The sequence below is a fragment of the Pseudomyrmex gracilis genome, unplaced genomic scaffold, assembly GCF_002006095.1.
Source record: "Pseudomyrmex gracilis isolate BER0280 unplaced genomic scaffold, ASM200609v1 scaffold_67, whole genome shotgun sequence".
Lineage (NCBI taxonomy): Eukaryota > Metazoa > Arthropoda > Insecta > Hymenoptera > Formicidae > Pseudomyrmex > Pseudomyrmex gracilis.
Genome location: NW_018020651.1, coordinates 498,443 through 526,014, shown reverse-complemented (window position 1 = coordinate 526,014; position 27,572 = coordinate 498,443). Strand labels below are relative to the sequence as shown.

The 27,572-nt window shown below is 39.6% G+C and overlaps 1 protein-coding gene across 1 annotated transcript in view; it reads right to left on the bottom strand.

The window, feature by feature from the left end:
- Positions 1-27,572, bottom strand: part of LOC109854486 (transcription factor Sox-3-A-like) — a 277,431-nt gene that overhangs the window by 111,689 nt on the left and 138,170 nt on the right. Inside the window, exon 4 of the transcript XR_002250222.1 lies at positions 23,227-23,262. The gene's annotated coding sequence lies outside the window, so the exon portion shown is untranslated. The remainder of the gene's footprint in view (positions 1-23,226; positions 23,263-27,572) is intronic.

Below are 27,572 nucleotides of genomic sequence, written 5' to 3'. Positions count from 1 at the left end.
TAACTAAATTAATTTGATGAAAGTTTTGCTTCATCATGATATAGCACGGTTATGCGGTTTATTATAACGTTTTTCTGTTATGATCTTCAGACCACGTGACTCTTTAGCGACTTGTTTTGTGCGACAGTTATTTAATATCTGCAAAATATTTTGTTTAAAAGATCTTGGTTAAGATTTGTCTCTTAATATTTTATCTTAATTATTGCATTTATTATCTCATTGTGTCCATACTTCGTTGTGTTTATTTAGTAACATTTATCAATTGTTTCTTCTTCGCTGGGAAACAACACTGCATTTTGCTGAAATTATTAAGCAGAAAAATTTGCAACTATATATACATATTTTTACGCGCACATCTTTAAGAAAAACGACACCGATGATACATCATCATTCTCTCGATGTCTTATCGCTGATTACGCATCGCGTATTCTACGAGCTCCGAATGATCTCTCCGATCCGTCGTAACGGAGTATCGACCCTTCGATTATGTCGCTTTTATCGGCAGCATCATGGGACAAAGGAGGTCGTTCTGACAAGCCGGGGGGGAATTCTACCACGTCCCATGGTCAGATCGACGCGACACGCGCTTCCCAGTGTCTCGACTTGACATCGGAGACATCGGATGCGCTTGTTAGACGCGACATTTCGTATAGTACGCATCGAGAAATATAACCGCACAATATCTCGATCGAGCGCGATATTTTATCTTAAGACAAAAAGTGTACAGTCTCCGCCTTTCTTTTTTCTTTTCGTGAAGATAGAATATTTTTAATTCTAGGCGAGGTGGAAGAGAGAGAAGAGAGGGAGGAGGAGAGGTTCTCTTCTCTTTGTGGCGGCGAGTTGTACGTCGTGAACGCGTCGTGCACGAAATTTAGAACCATGGAACACGGATAGCACAGATCCGCACAGTCCTTTCCGAGGCATTCAGCTGTCAATCAAAGCGCGTGGAGTCCCGGTAGTAGTTCCCGGGAACATCTGCTCTCGAAGAACGCGATACTTCGACGGAAGGGAGAGGAAAGGAGATGGGGGCGTTGCTTACCCGATCTTGTTTTCTTTCTCTTTCTTTTTGCCCCTCCTTTTCACTCCCTCTTCTGCCTTCTTCTCCTTCTCCTCGATGCATTCTCTTATGTGCACGTTTTAGTTTTTACGGTTCATCCGGAAAGAATTTTGGTGTATGTCTGCCAATTTTGCAGGATGCTACCAGAAATGTAAGGATGCATTCGTGGACTAAAAACTCATGTTGAAATTGAGAAATAAATTTAATGATTATTACAACAAAATTATTCTTGAGAACGGCTCTATTAAGTATAAACTAAATCAAGAATTATAAGGACTGTAAGAGCCAAACATTGAATGTATGTGCAAACGTGTATTTTTAACGTGTAAATTAAATACAAAGAAAATTTTAATTGAATAACAATTCTAAAAATTCAAATAAGATGCTAATTTGTATCACATATATGTATGAATTATCCAATTTTACTTCTTTATGAAATTTAAAAAATTCATTGCAACAAAATTATATCTTGGCCAGAGTTCGAAAAGAATTAATAATAGATTTGAAATTAAATTTAAAAAATTTAAAAGTAAATCTATTAATTAAATTAATAAATTAAATGATTTAATACCAATTACATGCCAATCATATACCAATTGTGAAACGTGTATATGCAACTGAAAAAAATTGCGAAACGAAGTAACAATATGAGAGACGCTAACGTAATGGAATTGATTGCGACGAGTTGGATGATTTCGATTATTAATGGGAGAGCTTGGTTCTCCCATCTATTTCAGACTAGAACGACCTTGCGGTTTCTGCTTGCGATTATAGTAGCGGCAAGAGCTGCTTGATTGGTCTCTGTTTAAACCCATTTAGACTTTACGACCATTGAAGGAACGTCGACCTACGTTCCGGAATTGATTAACCAGCGATCGTACTACGTACGTAATCGTGCCATCTAATGGTCAACGCAAGCAAAGTTAAATTTTACAAAACCAGAACACATTTCTTATTAGAAATACTAATTGACTGACCGTCCCATTGAACAAAAAAGTTATAATTTTCTTTTGTGGCAAAGTGACCATATTTCATCATCATACAATATCCACATTGACATGTAATAATAAAATTTCTTTTGAAATAAGAGCCTGCCAAACTGCCACAAAATTTTGTATGTCAATTTGCGTTGCAATGGTTTGTTTGTTTGACGAAGATTTATTGAACCTTCTTTTGTGACAATTATAAGGTCAACATATTTCTTTGTGATTATCTACTGACATGCCATAAAACTTCTTTTTGGAACAAACGTCTAGGGAAGTCATCAGCAAACTTCGTCGGTACGTATGGTTGCGGTAGTTCTCTTAATAAACGGCAACTTCCCGTATCTTATTTTATGGTAAATTGAACATATTTACACAAATGTATTTGAACATAATATCAATTGACTTGTAATAAAATTGTTGACTTGTAATATTTTTTGTGGAACAAAAATCTGAAAAAATTACCAGTAATGTTTTTTCGCTTCTGCATACGCGTCATTGCAGTCGTAGTTTTTAAAGTAACTATTACAAATGTAATGTTAGACAAAAATGTTTTTTATACAATATTTTTTTTCAATTATTATTCAAATTATTTGTTTCAAAAGTTCTTGTGCCGTGCGCGAAGTCCAATGTCCACGAAGAAGTAGACGATTCATCGTTCAAATTAAAAATTTGAGTGAAAATATCAATGAAAATACCGACATTTAGCGAATCCAACGTATTTTTCTTGGCGCGCTTTGCTTCAAATAATTGTTCCGAGAAATTCAGTAATTCTATCCACCTTTTCCTAGGTTTTTGTTCTGGTAACGCGAGAGAAAATTCGACGGCGATCGACATCACGTCGATGTCAGTAAGAAACAGTCAATTGAAATCGTTGCCACAATTCAGTTTCTTCAGACACCGCGGTCTCTTATGTTCTCGAATTAGAGGGGCGAAGAACAGAGAGAGTTCAAAAAAAAAAAAAAAAAAAAAAAACACCGAAGACATCCCCTGTCTCGATGTATCGCGTTACTCCCTCGTACCTGTTTGTAAGAGTCGTGAAAGCGTCGATGCTCGGTGATCACGCGGTGCTCTTTCCTTCTCCTTTCTTTCCTTGGGTGAAGACCGCAATGCGAGTCAGCGGGAAGAAAAGGGGAGAAAAAGAGACGTTCGATCGGCCGACAGTACGAAGGATAGTCTTAGAAGGGTGTCATCGGGCTCAATGGTAACTCGTTAACGCGACCATTGAAAGCCGATACGTATAAAAAAAAAAAAAAATTACAGAAAGCAGAAGCTACGCTGGTAACGCGTCAAATCGACGATCTGGATTTTCCTGACTGGCTTCGATTCCGATAAATGTTTTTTTTTTTCAATAAAAAGTCGACACGAAAGTACATCGAACTCGTTTATTTCGCTCGTAGCATCTGGCAAGTTTTCCTTTTTATTTCAATAACGTACTCTTTTATCGCACTCACGACATCGAATCTATGCTGAACCGCGGAGAAAGAACGGCGTCGGGCGGTGGCGTATAAACGACATAAATTTTTTAATCTTATACCTAGATCGCATTCTGTGCGCAAATTTCTCAACGAACTTCCATCTCGGAAGATTTCTCGAAAGTGTGGTTTGAAACGCGAGCTATTTTTCAATGCTAAATCCGAGCGCTGCTTAACCGCGCTGTTTATCTGAGAACTCGCTCGCAGGAAAAATAGCGAATGGAAAGCGCGTCGGGAAGAGAAAAAAGACACAAGTAACGCGAATATAAATGCACCGGCTGCGTTATCGACGATCTCCTCATCCTCAAACGAGGCTAGCATGAATGGCTAGCGTAGCCAGGAATTTCATTCATGATCCCTTCGCGTCCATCTCGAAGGGACATCTTTCGATACGTCGAAGTCCGAACCTCACTGGTTTCGAGACTCAATGAGAAAATAATTACAAAGGAAAGAGAGGCCGCGTCTTTTCTTACTCGAATTTCATAAAAGTCTCTTCTAGCGAAGCTGGATTTCCGAATAATAATCCGCAGTTCTTAAATTTCAAAATCGTAACGAAAATAAAAACCATCGGAATACGCGATCGGAAAAACTGCACGTGTGAGAGCATTTAGAATAAAAAAAAAAAAAAAAAAATATTTCTCCTCTCTTTTCTGTCTGGTTCAGCTTGCGTAGATGTGACAGACAAAATAATTACTTTTAACTTTTAAATATTGACTTAAAGTTTTATTTATTTTTATGTATAAATAATGTAATTTGTCATTTGTTATTTAAACAAATTCATACAGAGACTATACGTGAAACATCCATATATTGATGACACTCATTACAAGTTAATTGTGTTTGGTTTCTTTGGTTGACCCTTTTATTAGAATTTGTTAGGCATTTTGAAAGTTCATATTGGCTTATTATAAACTGGCGTTTATCTAAATCTTGTCATTTGAGTTATTGACGCCTTCAGGCGATTTTGCTCAGATAATAACGCTAGAAACTGCAATTCACAGTATGTTGTGTGTGTGTGTGTATGTGTTTCGATTTTTATACTTTTTTATACTGTCTACAGAATGAGTGCTAGCGAAAAGTTTCGCCGTCTTTAGTATCGGTCGGCTAAACGTCTGCCCGTCTGTCACGCGCGATCTGCATTAGACTTTGCCGCAGCGACAGGATTAATTGTTGTGTTTTCCTCGATTGTTGGCTTTTTATTTTCATATTTGAATTTTGATATATACGAAGATGAGTAAATTTCAGAACTCTTCTGTTAATATTAACATATATTATGTTTGACTTTGTACCAAATTAGAACGTCACGCGAAAAATAGATAAAAGGTTGATTTTAATTTAATTGTACACACAGATTGACTGATGATCAAAAGAAATCAATTTAAGACCGAAACGTCTCAAAATTATAATATTAAAACAAAATTGTTGTTTAATTAAATACTATTTATACTATCATCAGCTTGTAACGTGTATTTTTATTTAATCTTTTTAGACCGCCGATATCACGCTATTTGGCGTCATTAAATAAAGTGTGTAATTTTTGGGTTTTTGTTTTGTATACACGTGTAAAATTTACTTATGTGTAAGTCACGTACCATTTTGCAAACTTCGCAATACTTATTAAGTGATCAATTAATACGTGTAATTCAATGAACGTGTGAGAAGCGATGGTTCGGACTCTGTAGGCGTGTATGATTTTCAGTTTTTGTAAAAATCGCAAGAAGTTGTGTTACACGCTTGTTTGCTCCATCTCTTATTCTCTTCTATATACACACATACATACACATGTGTACACGTACATATACAGATTTTCGTGATTTTGATTAAAAAATTGTAATCAAAAACCTTCATTTCGTGAATTAAAAAATTTTTTTATTTTCCGCTCCCGTACGCCGCCATACGGCGCCGTGCGATGACTCGTACACATTGAACAATATATAATAGACATACATATGGATTATTATAGAGCTGTATGAGAGAACTATCTGTGATTTTGTGGATTTAAAAATCTCGCCGGTCTGAAGGTTAAAGGATAACGTTCCGAACATTTTTGCATATGTTGTAAGTTTTCTATTTTTGTAACGAGAACTGAAACTTTAAACTGAACAAGCTCATCTTTCTTCCGCTTTTCTGTAGAAATATCGGCAAATCTTGTGATTCTGTTACCATGTGGTAACAACGTGGCCGAGATTTACAGAGAGAGAGAGAGAGAGAGAGAGAGAGAGAGAGAAAGAGAGAGAAAGAGAAAGACAGAAAATAAAGATTAACAGCAAGCGGTGCTACCTCGATGCGACGGGCTAACGATTTTTCTCCCTCTTCCCGTGGCACGGAAACGAGTTTCCGACGAGTTCGAGGTCCACGTCGACAGGTTCGTTATCGTAACGGCGCTTTTGTTTGCGAGAGAAACGTTTTATTCTTATTCGCGTAACGCGCGCGCTGTTTCGGGCTTTTGGGACTCGCGTAACCACGCAAGAGGATGCTCCAAGCGAGTTGAAAAGCAAGGGTGAGGTCGCAGCGGGACACGATCGGTCTGTACCGTCGACATCGTCGTGACCGAGAGGTAACAACAACGGGACTCGTCCTGCTCGTGCCGTCTCATCCGGAGAAGCAAGATCTCTCCTAATCTCGCGACTTATAAGACTGACGGGATTAGGCTCGTTAACTCTGTGGTGATGTACACTCACGTTTTCCCACGCGAACTCTCATCCGGTTTTTTGTCCCGCGGATGTGATCAATATCGCCGCCACTGGTGGAGCGTTATCTGCCAACGCAACGTTTAACAATATTAATGTAAAGTTCATGTTATATTATAAATATAATAACTTTTGCGCGTGGATTTCTAACAGACATATAAACGCAATGGAAATACCTACATGCATTATCGATGTGTATTGCGATTCTCGGAATATAAATATACACACGTGTGCGCAGAGAAGGATCGAAACTATTTTTAGATATATTACCCTGGAGGATGGTTTTGGATTTTCTTAGACGATCGTTCTACGATCAATTGTATTTGTTTGAAGACGTAATAGAAGAAAGTAGAAGAGCCGCCAAAAAGACACGACGCGAAGAAAACAGGCCTACGTAAAGCCGGCCAAGATTTTCTTGAAGAATGAGTTTGCCGAAATAAAAGCCTATTAAAATTTCTAAACTAAGAACGTATAAGCCGAGAATCTAGCCAGCCTAGCGAATTGCAAAATCTCTCAACAAAGAATACACGTTCTACGACGAAGAAAATTATTTTTTTTTCTTCTAATCCTCCTTACATTTTACAGGGTTATATTCAATAATTGTTTCTTTCTTACAACTTTAATTGTTCTTTTATTCCACACAAAAAACACTGTAAAGTAAATGACAAAGGTGTGAAACTCTTTCTTCTCTTTTATTTATTTTAGTGATTATTCGATTATTTTATCAATGTTCTAGGAAAAAAAACTTTTGCTTTTCCCATTAAGCAAATGTTTTTCTAAACTATAAGTGTATTCATCTCTCTCTCACTTTTGTCGATAAATGTGCCACTATTTAATCCATTATTTGCGTCATACACTTGTATACAAGTTTAGTAGTAAATAAAAAGCGTGTATCGTGCCATCTATTTTCTAGAAAAATCACGAATGACATTTTATTACACTCGTCGCTACATCGGCTGCTCGAGGAAATATGCTTGACGGTTGTATCAGACAAAAAAAAAAAAAAAAAAATCGCCGGCTGCCGATATTACGATTAATTTGCTCGTAAATTTTCGCCTTGGGATGTTTCTGGAAAGTCCCGAAGATAATTTATATATTTCCTGGGTTGGATCCAGGTACACATCTGACATTTTTCATCGAGTTTTTACCTCTAAACCAAACCGTTCCAGACAGCGTCGCGTCGCTCTTCACACGTGTTCTTCGTTTTTCTTTCGCTCCCTTCTAGCTTCAAAGAACACCTGAAAACGACATTATGCGAGGTGACGCTAACGATTTTGCGCGGGAACAAATTACGTATTGCCGCGCGGCGTAATTCATGCGGTTGTACAATGATCGATGAGAAGGAGAGGGAAAGAGACAGGGAGAATGCATTTGACAACGTGTCGATTATTAATTAGCGGGAGACCGGCGTTGATAAATTAGCGTCGTGTGCGCCGTGGAATTTCGAAATTGCTTGCAACGCGCCGACAAATCGCGCGTTCGCGAAATCGCGTCTAGTAATCCTTTCCAGTCAAATTTCATGACGCTAATTCCCGACAAAATTTGTATCTCACAAAAGGACACAAAAGAGGAAGAAGTGTGTCTTCTATCCGGAAATTGCGCCAAAACTATCTACTAAGATCTATAGGCGTGATGGCGCGCGCTTCACTACATTCCACCGGTAAACATTAAAAAATCAAACATCATCAAATCGTTCTTATTTGTAAAACTTCAAGTCGTGGCGTTTCGATTAAGTCTGTTACACAATTATTGATTTGTCACTAGTCTTATGTCGCGACTTTGATTTGACTTGACCAAATTAAGAAATCACTGGCCGTAACAGACTTTTATTGTAAAACAGAATCAACTTTACAATCACAGATATTTTTATGTTTTTTTTTTTTTTTGAAAAAATACTTTCTTCGTTGCTCCGAAAACTTATTTTAGTCAATGAGATCCACACAAGTTGTAACAGGACAAGGTTACAACCAGCAGAAAACCAATGTTCCGCACTTCGGGCGGTCTTCTTCCGTTTGACAAATCAAAGGTTACACGTAAAGGTACTTGTCGCATGCAAAGATTTATGATCAAAAAGAAGAAGATTTATGATGGGAAAGGATCGGTAAATTGTAAAAAAGAGGAACTTCTACAAATTGCACCATTTGTTAACGTGACATCTGTTTTTCCATTAATTAGGTAAACCCGTTCTTTGAAGCTCGTGCAGGAAAGAGCCCGGTGCAGGACTTAGCGCAAAAGGCGCAAACGCAAAAGATCAATTTTATATCAATATGGCCAATGTAATGTGATCGGGTTTTCTGCGACTCGCATACGTAATTTTTTGTAACGTAAGATCATAAGCAAATCAATCACAAAGACCAACATCGAAGCAACATCAACAAGTATGTTTGAAAAATTTTGACAAAGCCGAAGTGTGATAGGGTAGGTTTTGAGAAAAAAAGTCCTTTACAAGTCATTTTTTGCAAGAGAATCCCACACTTTTCTTATGGAAATTGAGTTTTATTCAAAAGAGCTGAAACTTGAAGAAGTAATACTTAGCACGGTGCTGATCAAAAGATGTCACTGTCAATCAGATTCTATGAGTTTTGGCTTACAAGCGCTCAAAGTATAAAACAGACAAAAATGTATTTAATTATCTTAGATATGAGAATGCGCGCGCGCACACAACTCTCTCTCTCTCTCTTTCTTTTTCTTTTGTGTGTAGGTACTTGAAATACAGAACGGAAATTTTTCTTCTGGCTCTGCTCCTACTACCGGACACCGTTCTTCTTCGATCTCGGCCAGCGGCCCGAAATGGAAGGAAAAACGGCCCAGGTTAGGTAGCAGCCGGAAAGGAAAAAATTACCGAAACATACTTTCCCTGGTATCGCACGGTATGGTGCAATTCTTTGTACATGATATTGCCTGTTTTCAACCTTGAGCGTTTGTAGATCAAAAATAGTTTATAAAATCTGGTTGTGACAATGACAACACTTTTGATCAGCATTGCGTTAAATATTATTTCCTAAAGTTTCAGCCTATTTGAGCAAAACCCAATTTTTGTAAGAAAAGTGCGAGGTTCTTTGCAATATTTATTGAGTTATTTAATGAATATATAATGAATATTTAATGAGTATATAATCTCGTCCTATTTATAAGATTCTTGTAATGTAACCAAACCTATAAAGCATCTCTCCAATGATTAGCATTTACAAAGTTTATTGATTTTTTCTAGTTGTTATCATTAACGTTTATTGTTATTTTTATTTGACATTGTAGTAAAATCAATTTGAACTTTTTGAACGACAACATTAGAGTTCTTTAATTTAGAGTTAAAATTCACTTTTGAAAAACAAAATTGACAGATGTCTTTGAAATGACAATCATTAGTTTTTTTATCCTATCATTTTCCGATGCCTTGCATTTGCCATCGTTGAATGCCCCAAGAAATTTAAAACATATTACCAGGGAAAATATATTTGTATCGCTGATTCAATATGTGCAATTCCAATGTGGGGTGTTAATTTTTTTGTAACAAACCTGAATGCTCGCGCGAAGTCGATTTTGCGGTTTCTATCAAGTCAATAGCGAGGACGTAATAATAGCGGATTCTTCCACGAGACGAGACAGTCTTTATTGGGTTTTCAATAGAGCCCGCGCGATCAAAGGACTCTCACGCGCCCCTCCTTTTTCCCGAAACAGGACCGTATGGCACCGGGAGTGGCGCCATAGATGCCCCTTGGCGCCTCCCGCTTTTCATACCGTCGATAGACGGCCATAAGTGCATTCACCGTGCAAATCGGGTTGCCTTGAGAGTGCAACAATAACGCAACAGGTGAAGCACAGAGATCGGTACGCATTCGGTAACAGACGGAGTTCCATTCAAGGAAAGAATTCCAGGCGAAAATTGTGTCAATCGGTCGAATACACACGGTTGGGAAATTCGATGAAAATTTTGCGTAATTCAGAAATAACGAGCCGAACTCGCTTTAACTTCGAAACTTCTGCACTTTTGATACTTTACAATGAATATGTAATTCACTTTCAGTAACGTAATATACGAATTTTGTAAAACAAATTTATTGAACATTCGCTATATATTCTTTCTCTTTCTCTCTCAAAAAAACAAGAAAAAAAACATCGTCTACATATCGAATTAAAATTATTTTACAATCGTAAAATTAGCATTACACACATTTCTCATTTTTTTTTTTTTTTCGTTTGAAGGCGCGTCGCGTTCGAAGCGATCTTTAATCCTCGTTTTATATTCAACAACGAAAATCAGTTATTTTCAGAAATCCAATTTGTGAGGCGGCGGTACGCTACGAGGATTCGCTTCGCCTCGTGATATCCCTCTCGCATATTTTCAGACGCGTGTTTTAAATGTTAAACGTTTTAAATAATGATAATTTATGTGGAGGTCGACGCGTGCATTCATAGACGATGTCACGAACAAATTCAGTCTCGATTCTTCGTGCATCTCAGCTCACATGACACGGGTAACGTGTGAAGAATGGAGCGAACGCTGCGTCTAAATATATAACTTTGTGCGAGGACGCATAATCGATTACACAAGAGACCACAGAATCCATAATTTGTTAATCGAGAATCAGGCATGAAAATACGTATTTTTCAAATGTATTCATACGCGCGCCTGTCAAAGTGATTAAAAAAAAAAAAAAAAAAAAAAACCATAAAAAGTCGAGCAAAACAGACTCAAATAAAAACTTCGTCGCCAAGTTTGTTCAAATTGTTATCAGGTGTGCAAAATCAATCGCTGCAATAATTCAAAAACTAATTTTTTTAATATCGTTGCGCAGAAAATTTAAGACAAAAGTTTTAAACTCTTCAGTAAAGCTAACTTTACGCAGATATAAACACAAGTGTTTTACTTTAAGTCGATTATCTTGAAAATAAAGCATTTTCAAAAAAATGTTTCATGTAAAAATTGTAGAGTCTTAAATGACACGTTATATAACAATGTTAGTGCGATCTTGGGGTAGGAGAAATCAAAACTAGTTACGCAGCTAATATTTTGTTCACTAATTACAGAAAAATATTTTTCTTTATGATGCAGGCTGCTACTGTCGTGCTAGAGACGTGAAATAGCTTTTATTAAAAAGGCATGGCATGTAGTATTCACGAGCACTTTTGTGTGACTTGGTAAGTTCTTTATTTTTCTTATCTCTGTTTTAGGTATTTCAGTAATTAAAAAATTCCTGATTTCAATTTTATCTTAGATATATACAAATAGTATAGAGTTTTAGATCATGTCTCCTATATTTATTTAACCAACATTGCCACATTATTTATAAATACAATATCTTTTATTAAAAATAAACGCTTGGGATAAGTGTGCTCAAATGAGATTACATGACAAGTAACAACTAATTGCGCGTGGAAGTCACATATATTTTTCTGCGCGTTAACTCAAACAAGTACGTTTCGAAAAGATTTCTATTTTCTTCCATTAAAGTATCATCTATGTTCGAAGGAAACTAAGAATCTCTTTGTTTCAAAAAAACTACTTTACTTAACGTAAACATGTAAATTAAAATAAAAAATATTAAAACGCTCGTGATGTAAGAACAAATTAGTATATCGATGAATAAGATCAATATCGAGCAAAAAACGTGATGACAGTATAAAATTGTAATACGTTTGAATATTACAATTTTATACTATCATCACGTTTTTTGCACGATATTGACCTTGTTCATCGATATACTAATGTAAATTAAAAATCATTTATAAAAAATGTTTTTTTATTAAAATATTATATCATAAAATTCTCTAATTTTGTAATATTTCTGTATAACTGACCTTAAGAGTTTTTCGAAATACTATATAATAAGATTAATTTTTTCACTAAGTACTTTCCGAGTTATATAATGCGTGAAAACGATATTTGTAGCGTAGCACGCGCACGATGTACTTGGGTAATACAAATGCCGGTGGTACTTTAACGTTCAAGCCTCACAACCAGCGTTCACATTCACAGTTTTGAGACGCTTACAGCATGCTGCAGCGGTGGAAGGGATGCGCACAATAGCAGCAAGCATTTACTTGCTGTTTTGTGCGCATTCCTTCCACCGCTACAGCACGCTGTAAGCGTTTTAAATCTGTGAACATTGCTCACAACTTGGAATGTAATTATTGAAAAATAATTTTATTTTTTTGAAAAACTCTCAAGATCAGCTATAAGAATATACAATATCAAAATTAAGGGATTTCTATTAAAAAATTTTCAAGTTTTATGCGAACCTTAACAATGTTGTTCAAAGTCATACTAACAATGACTTTCATTTTTCCTACAACTTTTATACAAACTATTTTTTCCAAAAAAAAACTGCTTTAATTTTGAAATAATTGACTATTACTTAAAATAAAACATATATATATATATATATACATGTATATTGCGTAATGACATGTTTGCACATATAAGATATTTCTTTCACACACAGAAATAAAAAGTATTTTGAACAAACATGAACCGTTACGTCGTATAATGAGAGAAGTATTTTTTTGGGAAGCCTGTTTTTCACTCGTATCGAAGAGATCGCAGTTTTGTATCGGCGGCACGAGATCGGCGATATATTGCGCACCAAATACAGGATGCGTTCACAAAGGTCCAAATTAAACGGTTCCGTCGACATTCAACCCTTTCGATCTAGTACACACACATACACACAGGTCGCGACCCTCTATGCGCGCGTACCAACATTATCTGTCCATCGGAGTTCCTCCCTCTCGCGCCCTTTTTCGTTTCCCTCTCGAAACCACTCTCTCGGTGGTATATATATCAAGCTTCGCATCAAGATGAATAAATACAGAGCGCGCACGGAAATAAATACCGACTCTCTATTAAACTGTACACAGCTTCGCGTGTAAGAAAAGAAAAGAAAGTTTTGAAATAAACAAAAAAAAAACAAAAAAAAAACAAAAAAAAACAAAGTAAACTCTTCTCGCATGTACGTGATTTCTTTTTACGTTATCGTATCTCGATCCTTTTCCCATATCGCGATACTGAGAATAGAATTTCGCAATTCTCGGCGACTTGTTTTACAATGAACTACAACTTCTGAAACAATTTTCTGTGTACGACAAGTTGGCTAAGATCGATAAATGTCAACGCGACATAAAGTCCTGCGCGATAAATAGGTGGAGAAGAGCGGTTTTGATCTATCGGGCCGATTAAGACGCGCGTGTAGAGTATATACGCGCGCCCGTAATAATCACACAAAAGAGTGCGCGAGAGGGACGCCAGCGCGGGTTTAGCGTTTCTCCTAGCGGAGGAAGAAAAAAGGACGTTCACGTCAGAAAAGAGATGAGGAAAGAGGAAAGGGAGAGTTCCGGATGCGTTCTCTCCCGCGTCTCTTTCGGCCCATCTTTCTTGTCCTTTTTTACCTGCCCGAGACGGGACCCACCCCCAACATTACTCCCGCTCGTGTCCCCGATTCGGAGGGCTTTCCTGGGAAAAATCTACATTCAGCCGACAGTGAATGAATGAGAAGGACCGCTCGGGCCCCGAGGCAAGGGGTCCTTTTGTGCGAGGCAGCGTCCATGGGACCTCGCGAAGAACCCTACGACAACGTCCTCCTACAAACGTCGCTTTCTGGCTACCTGAAAATCTTTCTCCCACAAACGATTCTCTCTTGGTAAAATTTCTACGCATGCGTTTCTACACCTCCGTGTGGAAACCTGCGCGAAAAGGAAACCAACCGGTTTTCTCACGAATTTTACAGTTTCCCTGCGGTGACGTCAACCTTCGAACGGACGAAAATAGACATTTATTGTTTATTATTATTATTTCACTCGAAAGAATACGAAATGCACGAATAAGTGAGAAAAAAAAATGTAGAAACTATAATTCGCACTTTAATAATTACGATGGCATCAACGTCGACGACGAGATATTACGCGTTTTATGATACGCGAGAGTTACTCGTTTCGAACGCGAGTTCGGAGAGGGATGCAATTATTCATTGATGACGATGAAGTAGTAATCAAAACCAGTAGTGTGCAGTTTCTGCCTCTGCTCGATTCACCGCGTCTCTCGTCTTTTCTTCGTCGCCATCGCTGATAGACATCATCGAAGCGAATAAGAAGGGGTTTTCCTTTGCGCGCTGTCGTACGCAAGAGTACGATGGAGGAAGTCGATGGACCGAAGGGGAGATGAGCGCAAAGGTCGCGAAAAGTGCATCGTCACGTGCCTCTATTAGAGATCCCGCGGAAAGAGAGACTTTTTGCTCGCGTTCTTCTTACACACCTAGCAGTCAATACACACAAACACACACACACACACACACTCTCTCTCTCTCTCTCTCGCTGTTGCCTCTACGTTCCTCTATCCTTCTCAGCTTCATGTGATACGTCATATAATAGTTTCCATTCATTCGATTATCGAACGTGTCGCTTCCTCTCGACTAAAGAGACACAAAAATTCAAAAAATTTCAACAAAATTCTAAAAAGCAAAACTCGATTTCTTTAAGCACGTTTTATTAAATTTAAAAAACACTTTACGAACATAAAAATTGTGAAAATTCGCAGGAAATATCAATGACAATAATTTGTATTTCTCTCGATGTTCAATAAAACTCGATTCTGTCCCATAAAAGCGATATAAAGAAATATGTATATAAAATATATTTCTGTATATTTTTTCCTAATTATCTGAAGATTTCGAAGTATCGCCGTCGGGAGAAAGCGCGGTATATTTCTTTTGTCACATATATCTCTCCCCTATTACTTTTCGTCCACTTAGATGCAGAGCGGTAGAAAATAATTTTATTGGAAACGATTAAAGCTGCGAAGAATCTTTATCTTGTTTTGCGCGCGATCCATCGTAACGCACAACTGTGTTTGAAAATCAAAGCTAGTGTGTAAACGTTACTTCTCAATAAGAAATATAATTTTTTTACGCATCAAACCTACAGTAATTAGTTAACAATTTGTATATCAATCAAAAACGTTATTTTAACGTTACTTGTAACTTCTCGTGTCAAATCTCTGCAAACGATCGCTTTCGTTTCTATCTTTGCTTTTTGAAGAGAAAGAAAGAAAGAGAGAAAGAGAGGAACAGTTACGGGACAGGACGAGACGTACACATGCCGACGAAAGGGACGCGGTCGCAAACGTGTCTGGGAAGGCGCGTGTAATTATGTGCGAGAGGAGATAGAGTAACGCGTCGAGCATTCCAGCAGCCAGCCAGCCACCGGAGTCAGATCCACCCTCGCCGACTGGCTCGCGGTTGAACTGAATAGCCGGCTAATGAACGCCGAAGCCTCTGGTCTGTCAGTCCGGCACATCCAACGCGGCTCGAGAATGATCGTCGACCGAAAACGAAACCGATGCGATGCTTATAGGCGTTTGAGTAAAGAGTTTTGCGACCCGGCTCGTTCCGATGTTGCGCGTATGTTCGAAGAAATGATGAATAAAGCGCGCGTCATCGTACACGCTTCTTCGTTTAATTCAAGCATGTCGATCTCGAACTTTCTTTCATTGTCTCTCTTCCTCTCCCGCTCTTTTTTTCCTATAATTTCGTAAAATTACATAAGAAGGAAGAAAAGATAAGATGCAAGCTAAGATAAAAAGAAAGGTTTTATTTGAGAAAATTAAGTTTATAAAAACTGTGTCACAGAGAAATACTCGACATTTCCTCTCTCTCTCTTTTGCGTCACGGAAGTAGAGATTAAAGTTTTTCTAATACTGTAAATATAAACAGCTTTTGCATTGATAGAAGCCAGTGGCGTGGCTTCCGAGTTAAGAATCACGATGCGCTCCAAGAGACTCTTATCAGAAAGCCGTTTCGCCAAACAGAACGAGCCGCGCGTGTATCGGTAGGTACAATTTCAATTTTGCTATCTCCCCCTAGTAGTTCCTCTCTCGGCCCGAAAGGAGGAAGGGAAATGATAGCGGATAGACGCGGGGAAAGAGAAAGGGAACGGAAAGAGAAGAGAGAGAGAGAGAGAGAGAGAGATAAAGTGTGTATGAGAGTAAGATTCGACGTTAGATAGGCGAGAGAGTTAGGCCGGGTGCCGTTGCCACCGCGTTCCCCGTCTCGTTTCTCGGCTGTCACTCAAATCCTCCCTCCTGCGTCAACCAACTACAACCCCCGGGGTGTTCCTTCCATCCCGTCGACGACGCCACCACCTTTCGTCCACCCTCTCTCGCACGTTTCTAAGCAAGAGCCACCCCCGCGGACTCGGTAATTGAATTTCACGAGTTGGTTACCCAAACCCCCGGGATCCCCGCGCCACTCCCGACGTCACAGTATTGCCAACGTCTTGCACCCTTGGCGGAAAACAGGGTGCTTGGATGACGCCGTCGTCGTAGACTTCGCTCTCTCTCTCTCTCTTTCTCTCTCTCTCTTCTCTCTCTCTCGTCAAGTCGGTCGTGTTGCGACGGGGAGTTCGCGCCAGCCCACTCGATGCCCGCTTAACGTCGTGTAGCAACATCGATTATCACGCGCGACGATTGGCTCGTGCCAGGGTTTCCTGCCTGCGCAGAATCTGACGTCGAATTACCGATTTCTCTCGTTTCGCATTTCCGATCAATTCTCGACAAAGGTTGCGGACCAAACATCGCCGATTTAATTCCTCGCTGCATAAGCAACTTGATTTTCTCTTGTGTCACTTTTCTTCTCTTCTCACGTTACAAATTCCGTTTTGAAAAGTGCACCTTTTTTTTTATTATTCTAGTAAAGACAACAAATTTCTTTTGAGAATTTATTTTTATTTCTCGTATTATAAAGATCAAAATATTAACACACCGATTCATTACATATTCTATATATATATATATATATAGTATATTTATATATTTCGTCAAACTTTTGACTCTTCCCGACACTGGCAACCATGAAGACATAATTCTCTATCACGATGGCAATCTCGGGCAATCGCTAACGGTGAAGCAGCACGTCGAACGTTCAGGAAGCCGAGGAGAACTTCCCCACGGCGCTCCCTCTCTTCTCGTCATATTTAATAACCCACGCGCACACACGCCCGCACCAAGGTCCACGTACGGGCATTAAACTCCGGCGGAGGTTCGTTACGTACAATGCGTCGCTGATTGACCAACCAGATCCGCCCTGAAGTGGCGTACCGCTGCTTGCCGTCGCGATATCGAGTCACCCACCGGTGCTCCAATTGTCGACGCCTGATATCTTTTCTGCCCTTTAACGTCGTCTGATTCCTTCGCCCTCGTCAATTTGTCGGTCAACGGTCTCGACATTGAAATCGCACGAATCTATTGTTTCGATCGCTAAGTTCATCAAGAAAAATGTAGGATATTGTCATTTAACCGATATGTACGTGTTAATATTATCGATTATAAAAAATTGTTGAAAATGATGGATTTAAAAAATTTATGTTACAAAAAAGTAATCATAATAAAAAAAGAAAAGAAAAGCAAATAAATTCCCTCTCGGGTCTATCCTCGCGAAAATTTTCAGCCGAGAAGAAAGCAGGCAGAGAGTGATGACAGGGAGGGAGGGGAGCGAATACAAACAGCTTCCCCTTCGATATTCGCGCCCGTGAAAAATCAGTGCGGTTCATTAAATTCCGAGAGAATGTCGAAACGCCGACGAATCCGTCCCCCACACAAAAAAGTCTGTGGCACCCATCCATCGTGTTTCTCGGCATCCTGATAAATATTTATAAACGCGGAAGAGCCACGCGGACGAAACTGGAGGCTGTACCGTCATTTCCGATCACGTTTTGCGTTACATTTTGGATTCGACGATATCAATATCGAAGTTATAGCGCTGTTTGTAATAACTTCAATGTTGTCTATCCAATTTCTCTCTTTTGAAAAACATTTCAGTTTAATATTTGTTCATCGCATGTATTATTATTTATATCGCAAAATATATATAAACTGGAGTTTGATAAATTTATTCAAAAAAAAAAAAAAAAAAAAAACAGCACAAAATCCACGCAAGATTAAACTTGAAAACTCTTAAGAGATGCAATTTTTCTCCCGCGACAATCGATAGCGTGACAGAGGCAGCACTTCCCTCGAAAGGACGATTTTATCAGACGATTTTGCCACGGTCGAAAGTCGTTAGGCAGATGGCGATAAATCGGGGCTCACTGTGCCGCCCCCTCCTCTCTCCTCTTTTCCGTCCTCCCGCGAGACTTCGCAAACAAATGTGCCGGCGTCGTACATTTAGACGTCTTTGTGACATTATCGGCGCAGCTTCCATCCCCAGCAACTTTCTCTAGATTTTACCCTCTCGCGCTTCCCTCGCGATATCGAACTGTTTACCATTGTTATTCGCGACGTAATCTATCGATCCTAATAAAAGTTTGATCTTAATATCGTCTAATTTTGGAAAAAACAAATTTCTTGTTAGTTCGCCAAAAAATCGTGCATTGCCTAAAATACAATATATAAATCATCACGTATTAATTAATTATCAAAGTACACAGTTTTTTCTTACCGACTCTTGCTCGAGCGTCAGGAAACGCTCGATTCTGAAAGAGTAGAAGTGGATCGTAGCGAGGAACGTGCATAAATTTGGCTCATAGCTCAGCCGATGGTGCTCGAGAACGCTGAAGTGGGTCTCTTGGTAACGGCGAGCACTTATTCGCCCGCTCGCTCGCCAATCCAAATGAATTGGATAATTTGATCAGCTCGTTGCTGGCCCTTTGTTGCCTCCTGGGAACTTTGAATGGTCCGGTCGGCCACCGGCTGTCTTTTTCTACCTTCTCGCCCGACCCCTCTCTTCACTCCCGACGGTCCTCCCTTTCCCTCTCGCTCCTTCGCGCGCATCTCCTTCACAATTCTTCTTCTATTCTACCTCTCCTTGATCCACTCACGTCGTCGTCCGCGCCGCCGCCGCCGCCGCCGCCGCTGATATCGGACCCGACAGAGATCATAACAGATGCTGAATAAAGAAAACGCAATTGGAACCGTGCGCGCGCAAGAAGCACATTCGCTCGATCAACACAATAACCGGACGTAAGAAAAATCCTCGAAACAAAAACAATCGAGCTATCGATTTTGGTTTCAATGAATATAACGTTTTTAATCATTATCACGCCGTTGTGTTAGAAATGTAGTAGCTTTTGGCGCGCCTTGTTTGTGTTTTCTATAAAATAAACCATATATATTTTTCAGGTAAATATTTTGCTCTGTTTCGATTTTATCTCTTCGCGATAGCACTGAACGGGCAGTATGGTCGCATGTCAGAGCGCATTCGAGCGGTGAATCCAAGAGATGTCAAGAAGGCCGACCCATTTTGCGGGAAAAAGTGCGCCCGAGAGTCTCTTGAACTACATTCACGATGTGGAGTCACGAGAAATGATTTTCCTGGTGTTGTATCTCGTCTTTTCCCAACGATCTTAGCGGTTTTCGATCCCCGCCGAAATATTATTCGAAATCTGCTGGCTGTATACGCTCCTTCTGCGCTTCTTATTCCCTCGACGCTTTTGTGCTCTCGCGACTCTTCAAACACGCGAAAACGCGTCCGAAAAGGATAAGATTCGCGGCTAGATGCTCGGTTTTCTCGCGAGAGAGACAGACAGGGAGGAATTCATTAAAAATGGTCCGAGTGCGATAGTGCCGTGATTACGGCTGAAAAATTAAAACAAAAAAAAAAAAAAAAAAGGAACGAAGGCGGAGACAGAGAGGAGAGAGAGAGAGAGCAAGCAAGATTTCTCGCATCTAGCCGGAAGAAAAGAAGTCTCTTAACGGTACTTGCAGGTTGGAGATGATTAAAATAAATTCTCTGCTCACAAGTTTGCATCGTCATGTCTGCAGCTTTCTTGTTACGTAAAATTATCGTAAATATTTTTTATTATTTTTTTTTAATTATGTTTTAAGTTAATTCGTATTCAATATATCCGCGTACGGAACCGAATAAATATGTAAATAAATTGAACGACGTGTTTTAAAATGATACAATGGCTAACAGAATCCGCGGAATCAGATACAACGGCCGACAAATTAATTAATTACACGGTAACCACGATTTCTCGATTTTGAGAATTCGTCTGTGAGAGAGATTAGTCGTGATAAAGAAATAAACAATTGTTTCTCTGATCTTCGGAGATAAGATGAGAGGACTATTCGTCAGCAAATTTCATGTCATCAAATTGCAGACTTTCGCACGCACCTACGCTGAATGAGAATCTGCAGATATACATGTATATATACATATATACATATATATGTATGTATGTACATATATATATATACCTGCGAAGGTGTATATATCGTTGTCCTGGCATAACTCGCGGCCATACTGCCTCTGTTTGACGTCCAGAGGAACCGAGATCTGCGAGCGGAGCGAAGGGGAAGAGGAATGATTAATTACGAGGGAGTGACGCGCAAAGGAGCGGAGTGGGGCCAAACGAAAAGCGACGATGAAACGACGAGCTGGTGTGTTCTGAGAGGTCACGATAAATGTCTCTCGCGCAAGAGTTGTAGAAATGTGGCTCAGTTCGAGAGGCTTGCGCGAGTCCCTCTAATTATTTTTAATTTAATTTTAATATAATTTGAAGTTATTTCTCTTTCTCTCTCTCTCTCTCTCTCTCTCTCTCTTTGTTCGACAGCAATAGTAGTAATATAAAAACCAGCGACGACAACGATTAATTACCTCCAATTAAGTTCAATTAACGCACATAGAAATGATGAGATAAATAATTTATATACTTCATCTATTTAATTACACGTGCGATCGAAATGGCGAGGTAACAAAAGCTTATTAACGCGTCCACTTTTCGCCGTTAGATCGATATCATTTCTCATGAAAGCTGCACGCAGGATCAAAGCGCTTCCATCGTCAAAACCGGGTGAATGGAAAGCAGGGATCGCCTGTACGAGCACCGCCAAAAGGACAGATTCGTCCGGCGGGTGGGGTCCACCACGTTTTCGAGCACGGTCAAACATATTACGCCGACCGGTTGTCCGATAATGCGTTTCTGATTGCCGGCCACGGCTATACGTTTCCTGCATCGGAATCCCAACAAAAATCCGGGGGTGGATATTATGCTCTTTCTTTGTATGAAATATTCATTTGAATTATATATGAAGTTTCTGATACCTTTCTGTCAATATTGACTTCTCATGATTTTTATATTAGCTTTATATAACGTAATATATATATATATATATATTGTTAGTACAATTGCAAGAATGCGACATTCTATCTTTATTAGTTTATCCACAAATAAATATTAAAAATAAATCACTTTGTGTTAGAACAAATTAATTCTCAATAACAATTGTTGGCGGTAATAATTGTTTACTTATTTGATTGCGACTAACATCAAAAAGCAAGAAAAAGTGAGAGAATCACTTATCACAAAGACAAAGTCAGAAATGTTCGTCCTTGTACCAGGTCGATTGACGTCGGAACGAACTCTCGATTGAATCTCCACGTCGAAGAAACTGATACGCGCATCGACAAACGCGCGTATACATGCAAGGCAAAGGTATCAAAGATACGTCAGAGGGGAAGATCGGGAGACGCGGCAGGATGGATGGTTGGAAGCGTATCAAATTATCGGTTATTAATAACGCCGTCTGATCCCCCATTCGTCGTTTTACGCAGGAACAGTCGCCCACCCCCGCGTCTCGCAAGGTCGAAGATCCTCACCTCGGCTCGCAATGACTCGATTAATAACACCTCGTCGGCGATAGCGCTTAATACGCGTATCCAGTCTAGAGCGGTCTCTATATATAGATACGTACAGAGTTACGAGTTCGATGTTTAACGGCATCGTAGCAGCGAGTCACGTAGAAAATCAAAGCACGCTTTGATTTTGCCGACAACAGTTTCGCACCTTCGAAAGTACGAACACCTCGCGATTGAAAAAAAAAAAAATCAGTCAAGATCTCGATAATGATATTTAGAGCAATAAGTAATACCTACGGTCGTTAGCGCTGATAATGCAATGATTGTGTGATTGTGTGTACAGCACTATATCTCTATGTGTTGTAAAAATTCAGATACGTAAATCAATTTTTTATTTTATCCAAGATCGATAAGTATATGTGTCATCTACGAGTTCGATGTCTTTTATAATATTCAAACTATTATTCTGTAACTTGATATGTAACATTTTTGATGTCAAACATCTCAAACAATTAGGCTCATTATTTAAAATTTGTACAGAATTGAAAATTATGTTTTGTATCTTCCGTAAACAGTGTTCTGCTAGTATCTACAGATATTTGATAGTAATTTCTTTTTATGTGACTTAAATTTTCTTTAATTCTGGTGTTGTCTTTCAGTTTTATATAATTAAAGTCGCAAGAATGACAAGAAATACGATTTACTCTTCTTCTGTTGATACAATATCTTTGTTCTAATATTTTTGTGTTTATTAATAAACTTTGATTTAAATTCCCATACGGTAGTCTAGGTAGAACGGTAGAACGTCATTATTTATAAAATTATTAACGTGTTTTTAATTTGAACGGTATATAAAGAACGACAAAATAATGTACAGTCTCTTGTTGTCTATCATTATGTTCAGCTAATTTTAGATAACTATTAAGTTTTGTGGAGAACAATATTTTCAATCTTTTGTTGATTGTGTTTATCGGATAATTGTTACTGATTAAAGTGTCAATGTTAAACTGCAAATTTTTTTTTTTTTTTTTTTTTCTACCGGCTGTAATAAAATTAGTTACAAAGGAAAGTGTGAAAGACATGTCACATTTATAAGAATGAGGCGAAAATATTTACTGCAGTTACACCATTAGTCAAACTGGATAATTTATGGATATTAAAGTCATGAATAATGTATTACTTTTTAACGGAAATTGTTGTTTTTTTTTGTACATCACATAAATTTTTTTGACAAGGATCGCAGAAAGTGACCCAAGAAACAAAGTGCCGAATAAGTTACGGCTATATTTTTAAAAAAAGTGACAAAAGAAAAAGCAAAAGTAAGACGTTTTTTGATCAATAAATTTTACTAGATTGTTTGTAAGAAAGTAATCTTTAAAAATATGTGACAAGTATTCAAAGATATTAAATTTACTGAAAATTTTAACCCTTTAAAAAAATACATTTGTTACTCACCATTGTTTTGTATCTTCATATTTCCTCTCGAGATTCCTGTAAGCAGAAAAATATAAAATTTTTTTAGGATCGTTAACTAATCCATAAATATAATTAGTCGTGAAGAGCCTTTCGCTGGATGTTGTGCGGAAAATATGTCTATATATATATATAGACATATTTTCATGTGTACATATCGTCACTCCCTACGTATAATTACATAAATGTCACATACGAGATTTTCAGTTTATTGCATAGTGACACTTAGAAAGTCATGTTCTTTATGGTCACCAAATATTAAAAAAAAATATTCATAAGTAAGGTAAAAATTTAAAATCGAAAGATTCCTTAACTAGAGAAACTCTATATGAAGCTTTAAGCTTTTAAACTGCTCTCCTCTAAAATTTGCGTTTTGGAGTTACGGGATTATACGTAGAGAATGACGATATATAAACGAATTCACATTTTCATGTGAGTTTTTGAATTGTAATTTCAATTCCTTTGAATCATATAGGATACTAGATTTGCATCTCGTATATGAAGGACCCCGGATACCTCCCCAAATTAATTTAAAATTTTGCAAAAACAATCCAGGAGTCGAACCTGGAATCTCCGGCTTTCCGGGCTTTCGCCTTCCCTGTTAGGCTACCGAGAAACTTGGAGTTTGTCTCGCAATATTCTGTAAAGATGTTCTGATACTGTAATATCGCCCTTTTCGACAGCGTAAATTTAATAATTAGTAATAAACTGAGAATCATCTCGGGCTCTAAAGTCTTTAACTGATCCATGAATATAATTGGTCGTGAAGAGCCGTTCGCTAAATGTTGTGCGAAAAATATGTCTATATACATATATATATATATATACACATTTTTTAGGATCGTTTTTATTCTTAAGATGTTTAAAAAAACAACACTTAAAATAGCCTAAAGAAAGCGAGCGTTAAATATCGATTAAGCGTCGTCACGACGACAGCTCTCGTCCAGGGTTGTGACGTCGTCAGTGTTCTATTCGCCGAGGCGTAACGACCGAGCCCTCCCGCCCTTCTTACGTAATCCGTCTGTTAAAATATCAATCTCAACGTTTCGCTCTTTGCACAGGGTTTAGCGCGGGGATAAGCGGGTGGTCGAGCCGCCGCCTGTCCCCGATCTGCACTGCAGGCCGGGCATGTCCTCTTCTCTTCGTCTGGACGAGGTCATCAAAGATGCAGCAGCAATCAGCGGAGCTAGTCGAGCGAACGAGCTCGAGCGGAGAACCGACCAGTCCCGCGCGTACCCGAGGGACGGCGCGCGGATTTTCTTTGAGCGTTTAAATTGATCCCCCTTCTGAAAAAAAATTGCCCGCTGGTGAACAGCCCTTTCGAGAGGAGACCTGAGCCAGAGGTGTCGGACTGGCTGTTGCAGTTCTACGCGCATGTACTACGGATTGAATCCGGAGAAATCGGCTTATCGATAGAGAGCGACTTCGATCTTTTTGTACTTTGTAAATGGATGGTATATTTATTTCGCGTCACACACGCGCGCGCGAAATATTTGCGTAAATATTTATCTGATTAATTTCGATCGAAATGCGCACAGCGTATGAGAGAAAAATTTTTTCTTAGTCGATGAAGAGAAGGAAGAGAAGAAGTGGTGGTGGTAATAGTAATAGTGACAGAGAACTATTTATCGGCCATAAAAATGTTTCCTTAGTAACTTTCTCCTAGTAAAACCATTTTTATATTTTCACTAAATTTTCTTACAAAAATACATATAATTTATATTAACAGCAAGAGACGAAACTATAATGTTTCTGCCAATTTATTACGATGCGGGTATTAGCTTTGTTCAATTTATTACGCGCATCGCTTTTCGTTCCACGGGACTTGGCGGAGTTGGCGGTATTCTATGTCGCATTCATGCGAATGACAGCGGGGATGCGCGTGATCGGCTTTCCGCACGAGGGCCCGGCCGCGATTTACGTGTGTCCCTTAATAAATCCGTCCGGAAGTTCACTCGCGGGGAAAGACATCAAAGTGTTTCTCGCGCTGATCCTTCACGGGCAACGAGGCATGCGACGACGAGATCGTCGTTCAAATCACTGCCACGAGACTTACCCCCGCGCGGGGGCGGGAAGAGAGAGATTTCAGGGGGATGCTCGCGTGAGCCGCAGGGGGCGGACTCTATTAAAAATGCAATATTCTCGTTAATCCACGCCGGTATGTGGCGCCGGCTAATTAGCGAGTGCGAAGGACGTAGAGGCACGCGTGTGTACGTTTACCAACGTTGTCATGCAAATACCCCATGGTGAGCGGCTATGGGACCTCATACGCCATGCATGTATGCGCACGCAGGTATGTACATAGAGAGATAGAAAGAAAGAGAGAGAGAGAGATATGCAAAGAAAGACATAGAGATAGACATATATATATACACATACACGTACGCGATCGTATGGTTGGGGATATGCGGCGAGAAGGAAGCGGAGGGGTAAGCTATATCAATAAGCATCGAACGGCCACGGAGGACGGCAGGGAGCTGTTGATTAAGGGTGAGTACAATGAGGAGATATCCTCGGAGAAGGGAATGCGTCTGGATCCGTACCGAGGGGGCTTCCACCCACGTACATGTCTCTCCTTTACTCTATTCTCCATCACCGCTGCGCATCATCGTCCTCTCTCCTCTTATTCCTCCTCTTCCTCTATCCACGGTCTCCGCGTACTGTGTTCTCCTTCGCCGCGAATCCATGCGCGCGCGCGCGCGTCTCTCTCTCCTCAATCTCATCTCCGACACAAGCAAGAGAGACCGTTAGACGCCGATTATTGCCGATCCTGGACAGCGCACAATAGTCTCGTCTCTGTCATCGAGCGATGACTGGGTCACCTTGTCGCGTTTCACAAGTAGATCTCGTAATAAAGTAGGATAGATCTGAGAGAGTCGGACGCGAGCTTCCGAGAGCGAGTCTCACGACGCGCGCGTACGTAACGAAGTAATTATAAGTTCGCGAAGTAGGCCGGATTTAAAATAATAATAGCAATACACTAGTGGCACGTAACGAAGAGAAATTTTATCACAACAAAACAAATAAAAATAAGCCAAGGATATTGTTCTATAAACAACACACAAAATGTTCAAATTCCGTAATTGTTTTTCGTATTTGTTGTTGTTATAACATAGAACAAATTCTCTCTCAGATTCACTATTTTTCAATGTTTTTCTTTTGATCTTCTCGCAATCTAAGTAAATGCAATGCATTCTCTCATTACGCAACGCGCGTTGCGTCTTTCGCAAAATTTTTCTCAAACGTTTGAATGTGGTGCCGAAAATTGGCGGCCAGCCAAGCACCAGACTGAGCGAGCTCGGCACCCCCTGAATTTAATATAGAGTAATGAAAATTGGTTATCGGTTCGAAGCGGCCTGCGCGACCTGCAGACCGAACGGTGTTACCGGCACTGGAGCGCGTAATATCGCATTGAAGATAGGTCGGACGGCGGGCACGGGGCTCGGCACTCGGCTGCAAGGGAAGCGGATCACGTTGACACAAAGCGCCCGTAATCCGTTTATCTTCTCTCCGGGCACTCCGCGCCCACGTGTTACGCTTTGCGTTATTCGAGAGAGGCAGACTGCCGCTCATCCCTCCGCCGCGCCACCCGCGCAATCACCGACACTCGTTATTCCACGACGGACGGCCGGTTTTCTTCATTCTCGAGGAATCATCGATAGACTCGAAAAAAAAGATCGTGTTTTTCGAAAAACAAATTGCTATATAAATTGCGCTTGCGTAATACATCATCGAGGACTAGTAGAAATATATGGTTTCTTTTATCAAATAAAACCTTCAAGTATGATAATGATATATGATGATGATTCATAAACGCTAGAATTGTTTTTTTCTGAATTCGAAATCAGTGAATTAATGATTTTCTCAATTTACTGATTCTCTCGGAAGTATCACTTATAATGGTGTGTTAATACCAAGACTCAAAAGTAAAAGACAATTGTTTCGATAATAAGCAGAAAAGACGACGCGCACGTCGCGCTCATAAATCTAGAGAAGGAACGTGCTTGCCGACGTGCGTCATTGGCTGACGGATTTCTTCGCGGCGTCAGTTCCTCGATACGCTCGCTCGCTCCGAGCTGTTTCCTTTAGAAAGATCCACGAGCCGGACGAGCCATCGCGACAGTATTCCCTTTGAGTAATGACGCCTTGGGTCTTGGAATGGAATGCCGCGCAAGGGGGGAGGGAAAGAGGGGGCCCCCTTTCATCGGTCGTTTCATTGGCTCCGAAGCTACACGGCCCTTCTCGCTTTCTTCTTCCGCCTCGTCTCCACCACGTAACCGTTTAAACGTGAAAACGGCTTAACGAATGACGGTGACGAGTCGCCGCCA